General features: G+C 32.9%; 1 protein-coding gene across 1 annotated transcript in view; it reads right to left on the reverse strand.

The window, feature by feature from the left end:
* The window catches only part of LOC110993522 (protein spaetzle 5), a 28,941-nt gene extending 26,332 nt beyond the window's left edge, over positions 1–2,609 (reverse strand). The window contains exon 1 of the mRNA XM_022259818.2: positions 2,451–2,609. The gene's annotated coding sequence lies outside the window, so the exon portion shown is untranslated. The remainder of the gene's footprint in view (positions 1–2,450) is intronic.
* Between the last annotated feature and the right edge of the window lie 5,699 nt (positions 2,610–8,308).

Raw genomic sequence — 8,308 nt, forward strand, 5'->3', positions numbered from 1 at the left:
AATTAAAGGTTTAAGTTGTTGCCTGTTAGATAATACCGCTGACTCCAGAGCTGGTGCTTCTTCGCTTCGCTTCGCTTCGAATAAGTATCACAATACAGTGAGGAAATGGTTAAAGGTTCAGTGTCACAGGGACCAAACTTTTTAAATTAGTTTAATTTCTCTTGACATTGATTTTTAATTATTTTTATTATAACAATGTAGATTAAGAAAATTGTAAATATTTTATTGTTATGATTACCGAAAAATGGTTTATTGAATTACAAAACCGTCAATTGTAAAGTTTTATAAAATAAACAGTTTAAATATATAAAACGCAATATTATTTTTTTGTGACATTCATTCCGTTGAATCCGGTGTCTGATGAAATTAATTAATTTCGTATAATGATTCTGGTGTAGGTAGGTTTGTTATTAAACATAAATTATTTATTGGAAGTGTTAAATATAGGTGGAAATTAGTTAATTACTATTTTGAAAAAACCTAACGTATTGGGGCCAGAAACAGTTTAGCAATTAATATATTACATACGAAGTAGCGAATAGCTTCTTAAAGGCTTCAACAGTCAACAGGTCGACCTATGACCCGTCTTTGTGTGAAGCCTTTGATCTTCACGTAACGACGTGAAAGTCGAAAATTTATATTTTCATAGATGTAAGTGTCATGTCAATGTTTTTATTGCATTTGAATTTACAACTTCATTATATTTTAAGGAATAATTTTGATGTATTTCAAATTCATAAAGAGAGGAATTAACATAAATAGAAACCATTTTGTCAAACATAAAGAAAATGTGTTTAGTATTCATATGAAATACAATCTAATTTACTTTACTCTTTTTATATATAATATAAACAAGGGCAAGCGGGCTCGTGATGTTTAGTAATATCGTCGCCCATGGACACTAACACTGCCAGACTCACAACATTGCTCGTATTTAAGAATTGAAACTATATTGAAGCAGCCTATGTCGGAAATACTTCAGTGGGCTGCCGGTTCCAGTGGTACAGTCTACAATTAGTCGATTTTACTACAATAACTCTAATTTACGTAAGAATATATTTTACTAATACCAGTAAATTATTTGGTATAATACATATTTTGAAAACTTCTCTAATTTTTTTAATAACCAACTCTAAAATGCAATATTTCTTGTTTATATTGATTGGTCCAATTAAAATATAGATTAAACGATTTATTCATTCAATTTCTTGTATCTTGTGCTGACCATTGATCATGAAAGCACATGAGTAAACAGATTTGAAGATTGTAATCATTTTATTATATACACATTGAGCTTTGAACAACGATCACAAAACATAAAAAAAAGTTTATATAAAAAACGGTAGGTATATACATACTGGCAATGTTAGCCGAGAGAGTTGGTCGTAGGTTCAATGTTGTTGACTGTCACTGGACTTTCTGGCTATGTGCGTAACTGATACCTGATCGTACAGTGAAGGAAATATTGTGATGAACCCGGCATGGCACGTCACCCACATGATATAAAGTTACTTCATATAAAGCAAGAAATGTATGTTGTCAGACATCATACATTTCTTGCTGCTAAGACCCATATTTACCCGAGAAGTTTACGACGTCTATCGAGGATATAGTGTCATATTTTTCACTGTAGAAAAAACAGTACCGAATTCTGGTATAAATTCTGATGTTGAAAAATATAATATCTATGAATTACAGTTGGGTTAAGAGAGTTTAATTTTAAAATGTATATTTTCGTAACAATTTACGATATCGGTAGTGAATCATAGTGTTACCAAAGAATTGTTAGTATGTAGTACAAAAGCACCGTTATATAAGTAAACACGCTATAAAAGACATCAACGCGCTCCATCTTCATTTCAAAATTATATTCTTCAATAAAATTATTAAATAATTTTGTTCCTAATTTAAATGTAAACATTTATCATTATTCAAGTATTTGATTTATGATTTTTATGAGTTATAAGGACGATGATTTTACATACAATTATATTAAATTAGCTTAAATACACGAATAAATATGCTGAGCAAGAGGTTTTCTAGACCTCCGAAAATTGTGTAATTTCGTCGCGTATAAAATAAAAATTACATAAATAAACAAAGAATTCGTTAGTATCAAATGCGAAGACTAATTAAAATTTTAATCACCGTGTGATCTTGCAAATTACTTTGGCTAATCAATTTTATACCGGATATAATTTACGAATGATTCATACGAAATTAATATTTATTTTTATACTATTTAGATATAGAACTGTTTGTGATGAGTGAAATATTAAAAAATATATCACACTAGTAAGCCGCGTTTAAATTATTGTTTTTTTTTATTAAAAATTATTGAAATACAAGATAAAATTTTACGTAAATATTCTCTTGTCTGTTTTATTTAAGTAATGAATTGTTCGCTCACCAAACCTAATTTGTCTTATGAATCAACTACTCCTACATACCCTTGTAAAGTCCACAGCGTTTAGTAATCAAAAACTTCCACAACAGATTGCACTAAATCAAACTTATTTATCGCGAGTCTTAGATCGGTCATAGCTACATTTGGTACAACACACGCGTGCGTTTCGGTGCGAGGACCGCGAAAGACTGTTATTTAATATGATGCCAGTCAGCTGGCCGGCGTGTGACATTCGTACAAAAATTATCGTGTCTATGTGGGGTTCTGTTGTGTTGGAAGATACGGTCTTCCTATACTGTAAGAAATTGTTAGCCTTAGTGTAAATATATTAATCTATTATGCTGTGTAGCTTTTGCATTTCTGCATTGGAGTAATCTGTACTTTGTTAAAAATTAAAAAAAAAACATAAATGTTATTATACTTATTGTTACACTAATATAAACAGAGAAGGTTTGTTAAAACGTATAAACTGGACCGGTACGGCTGTATTTATTTCTTAAATAACAATTTAAGACAATTATTAAATCTAAAGAGCTGAATTTTTTATTTTTTTTATAGAAAAGGGGGCTAACGGGCAGGAGGCTCATATGATGTTAAGTGATACCACATGGACACTATCAATGCGAAAAAAATTTACGTTACTGTATTATTTGTTGTACAATTTTGTTGATGCAAATCTGAAGAAGTTGAAGTAGGTGATGAGCCTCCTGTGCTTGACACACGCCGATGACATCTTGGGTCTATGATATGTTGGTTTCGTCACGATGTTGTTATAGCGAATGATAAATGCGCATATATAAAGAAAGTCCACAGTGCACAGCCGGGGTGCAAATCTACGACCTGAGAGATGAGAGTCACCCTAAAGCCACTAGGCCAACACTGCTCTCGTCTACGATCTACTAATCTAGGAAATTTGTAGGTTGATTAAAAATTCAAAGATATATAAAACTTTTGTTAATATATCATCATAATGCAAAAAAATATAAAAAGTTAATTAATATTTTATTACTTAAAACGATAAATTAACATACATAATAATTCAAACTAACGCGAGAAACCGGGTAATTTTTTGTGTGCTATCGTTCTAGGTATAACTGTACGTGTAATATTTATTTTAGTTATCTCGACGTAACATCCTGCAAGGTGTAAAATGGGAAAATTGTGAAAACACTAAGTCGTTGGTTAATTTAACCGTTGAAGTTAAATAATTATGTAATAGGAAGTTGGTCCTAGTGTTAAACAGTTGAATGTTAATGTAAGTCTATTCTCTCTTAACATTAAGGTATAAATCTTAAGTATTATGGGATGTTCTATCTTGTTATAAATCACAACCCATTTTTATCTTTGTTAATTGGTTTATTATTCACAAACAACAGTAATAAATTTTTATTCTTATAGAAATGCTCAAGGAAAAAAATACATGTTCACTCGTCATTATCAAGTCTGTTCTGAGTGACTTCTGTTTTTTTTATTTTTCCACATACATGAAAAATCTTATAGAAAATACTATACAACATAGTATGTATATTTTTAGCGCGTATCAACGATACGCTACAGTACATACTATAACAAGAAACCATACAGGGTAAGTGATCCTGGTTTATGTCCCCCAGGTTCAATGTTTGACTATTGTCAACATGGCGAAGGGGCCGATGGCTGTTCATACGTCTTACTCGTGTTCTTTCTGTTTTTGACGTTCATAAGTGTACATTATATATGAATAAATTATTTTTAATTTGAATTTGTGATAACAAATAGATTTTCCTTTCAAAGGATAATATGTAGGCAAGAGTTGTTCTAATACCTGCAGCTAAGTTTCTTCCGCTTTCGAAAAGATCGAACCAATTCATAAAATGCCGCCAATACACTCGCGAGCCCTCTGAAATCAAGTGTTCATGAGTGTCCACTTAACATCAGATGAGCTTCCTGCCCGTTTACCTCGTATTCTATAGAGATAAATGCATGTCAAATGATGACATGCGTCAGGCACAGAAGTAACCTTTTTGTATAAAAAAAATATTGAAGAAACAGATCCATTTCAAGGTCAAGATAAGAGTTCAATATTGTAGCACGAACACTTTATTATTATGTGAAATTTTCACAAGATGTATGTCACAACATGAATCCCTGAAATATGCTAGAATGCTTTATTTTGAACAGTTAAATTACCTACTCTCTGTGCTTATGATTAACCATTATTTTTCCCTTGTTTAATTATAAAGTTAGTAAGTTTTTTAGAATTTCTTTTTTAAGGTTTTACTAGTAGTTCCAAAGTGCGACTCCCTGACAGGTTCGAGCTTTGCTTTGGTTTTGTGACTCGTACGGTGAAGGAAAACATCGTGAGGGAACAACAGATTCTCAGACATTTCAGCCTAAAACCTAAAATATTGTAGCGACATTGGTATATATGTATTTAATAGATTTATATCCTATATCATTTTTATAATTATTCAAACAAATAATTTTATCAATGTACGCAATCAATACTGTAACATGAAGAAATGTATGAAGTTCTATATTTGTAAAGTCATTTAAACAGCGCATGGAAGTTTACTGAAAGTATTTTTTATTTGTTAGTTGCGACAGAAGGCAAACGTACTAAAGCGAGAAAACCGCCTTTGGACACCAGAAACGCCGGGTTCTAGCGGGTGAATCGCCAACTAGTGTGTTTTAGGGAAAGATGTTTTCTTTTCTTAAGAGTCTATTAGTCGTATCGGCAATACCTCTATAAAGAAGTGGTGAGTGGCTGAAAGTGCCTTAAAAATCGCTGTTGCTGTTATTTTCTATATTATACAAGATTGCATCATGTTCCATAAATCGCTCTGCAAAAGGAGGTATATCTATGACTTTCCCTTTATTCTGATCGTAGACGGATCGAGCGAGACGCAGTGTGAATAATAAATGTTATCTTTGTGATAGTTAGTTTGTCTTCATTGTTACACGGCAGCCGGGTTTTTATATTCTAGTTAACATAAAAATAAAATTAGTTGCTATCAAATTCACTTTCGCTACCGCTAGCGTATGTATGCCAAAAAAAATCTAGAATCTAGGTACGTATATAAAAAACTATTAGTTAATATTATTTAAAAATCTTACTATCGTAATTATTATTATAATAGAGGCTAAATTTTAATTAGTTCCTTATTGTTAGTAAAAAAACAGTAATCCGTTTATTAAAAAATTGCTTTGTGAGTAAAGATCAAGTTGAAAAGCAATATTACAATAAATATCGACTATTTTAACTTCCACAGTTTGTATTTACGAAAACCGTATCAAAAACTATATATTTATATTTACTGTATTGTCTATAGCTACGTTGCTTATTTTTTTTTATTAATCAAGCGGCAAATTCGCTGACTGACCGAACGTTAATGTCCATGGACAGTTTGCAAGCGCATTTAAAGAACTGGTAGCCGCTTTTCTAGAAGGAGCCATACGTCATAAAGATGTTTGTAGTGGATATATAGTGGAATTTGTGTTGATTTCTAACCAAGTCAGATTAACTGATCCACGAATGTAATAAGGAAAATTCGTATGGAATACTCAAATGGTACAACGCTCAATGATACAAGATTTAGTTGTGTAAGCGACGCGTGGGAACCGAGTTGCACGTAGGCTCGTTGGTATGCAAAAACTAGACTGCCGGAAACTGTTCCGACTACGTGTTTTGAGGTTTTATGTATTTGCAAAAAGTGTTGAAAAAAAATGTGAATACATATATCTAAAATATACTCGTGGAAGTGCGAGTTGGAGACATCGCTTACAAAATATCGTAATAAGAAACTAGAAATTTAAAGATTTAATAATATTAAAAAAAAATATAGTTTACGCGAGTATTCAAATTTGAATCAAACGTATATTAACACGATTTTATCAATATTTATTAAGTACTTTTAACGTTACATTAAATAAATAATATCTATTATTAAATTAGTAAATAAAGATCGATTAAAGTTATTTCCTTGCATTAATTGGTCTATCTCTTTCACCAGAGAGACAGCAATGTTGTGGATATTGAAAGAACTATATCGATAATAACGCTATTGGAATCGTAATTGGATATTTCACAATACACGGATCGTTCAAAGGCTTTTTATATTTGCAATTAAAGTAAGTGCGTCAACGCGTTTGGCTCCCTTTATACATTTTCATCTTCCTTGGCCATTTAATACTGCCGTATTTTCTTATATTACGGGAAGCTCCCTTACAATAAGAAAGTATAGACAAATAATCTTACGAAATAGTCATATCACCGAATCGTGATTTAGAAGTTAGTCATACAATTCGTAAACTAAAATATTTATCTGACTGAGACCTTCATACTTATCGAATGATTCGTCAAAACATTCACAATAGCTAGGACAAACTTTGTTATATCAGACACGGCTACGCTTAAATTGTCTCACCTTAGTTCCTTATTTCTCAGAATTTGAGAAGGTCGTAATGATCATGTCAAAGATTTTTTTTACTAACGAACAGTTTCCGGGGTCTGCTAACAGTAGCTCTGTCGAACAAAAAGTTAAACAATTTAACGATAGTAATAAATTAACGTCTGTGTCAATCTTTCACACAAACAATTTGTATTTTAGCGGTTCTGTAGATTCTGTCTAAAATCCGGTATATTCCAACTCAGATACCAGTCTACGGTTCATCAAAATCGGTTTAATACTCTTAAGTAGTAACCGATAATAGTATATAGTAGGGAGGTATAGTAGGGTGGAAAGGTATGATACCGATCTAGCTAAATAATGTCTTTTTTTTTTTTTTTTTTTTTAATGAGGGGAATGCATTTTCGCTCAGAGTGTGGGACTCGCTCTTAAAGCCCTACCCACTAAACCCCTCCCACCAATCACGTCACTGTTGGGGTAACTTGGGGTCGCGTTAGCATTCTACCAAGAGACCCCGTGACTGGCTGCTGCAGCAACCATCTTCCATTACATTGACATCGCCTGAGAAGTCTTTACAGTAGGGTTGCAATTTCTTGCACCTAACACGTGATTCGCCGCCATGTTCTCGCTTGCACATATAACACAATGTGGTGCTTCGTCACATCTGACAGATTTGTGTCCCGCTTTTCCACACCTATAGCACACATTGCTACGGTCCTCCGTGAGCTAAATAATGTCTACAGGTATGTGGAAAATTTATTATATATATAATTTATTTATATTTTTGTCGAAAAAGGTACATGTAAATTAACAGGAGCTTAAACGATCTGTATTTATTTATTTATTAAGGTCGACATTGCTCATAGTACTTAATCTACGGATAACGGAAAAGAAAAAAATATATTTTTAAATACAAGATAAATCCGTGGCGCTACAGACTCTTTAGGTCTTGGCCTCAGATTTCTTAATCTGTTTCAGGATCATTTTTTGGGTCTAAGACATGTCAGTTTCCTCACGATATTTTCGTTCACCGTTCGAGCAAATGTTAAATGCGCACATAGAAAGGAACTCCATTGGTGCACAGCCGAGGATCGAACCTACGACTTATTGTATGAGAGTCGCACGCTGAATCCACTGGGCTTTTTTTTTTTTTTTTTTTTATGAGGTGGAAATGCACTTCTGCAGGCCCGCATCAAGAATCGAACTTAACGCGGGGACTGTGGGGCTGGATCTACACTCAAAACCCTCTGCTATTCAGAGGGGTAGCGAGACCCTACCCACTAAAACCACCTCAGCCCATCACACGCCCTTAAGATGGGCCCTCGGGGTTCGCTAGGCATTCTACCCAAGGGAATCCGCTGGGCTAACACAGCTCAGTTTAATTCATACTAACAGCTTATTTTTTAAATAAACCCTTAGTATAATGGCGATTGTTTTCCAGCGCACAACATTAAAGGAAAAAAAAGACAAATTTTAAGTAATCATTTATTTACCTCATTACATCCATCATAAT

This window comes from Pieris rapae, chromosome 19, assembly GCF_905147795.1.
Source record: "Pieris rapae chromosome 19, ilPieRapa1.1, whole genome shotgun sequence".
Lineage (NCBI taxonomy): Eukaryota > Metazoa > Arthropoda > Insecta > Lepidoptera > Pieridae > Pieris > Pieris rapae.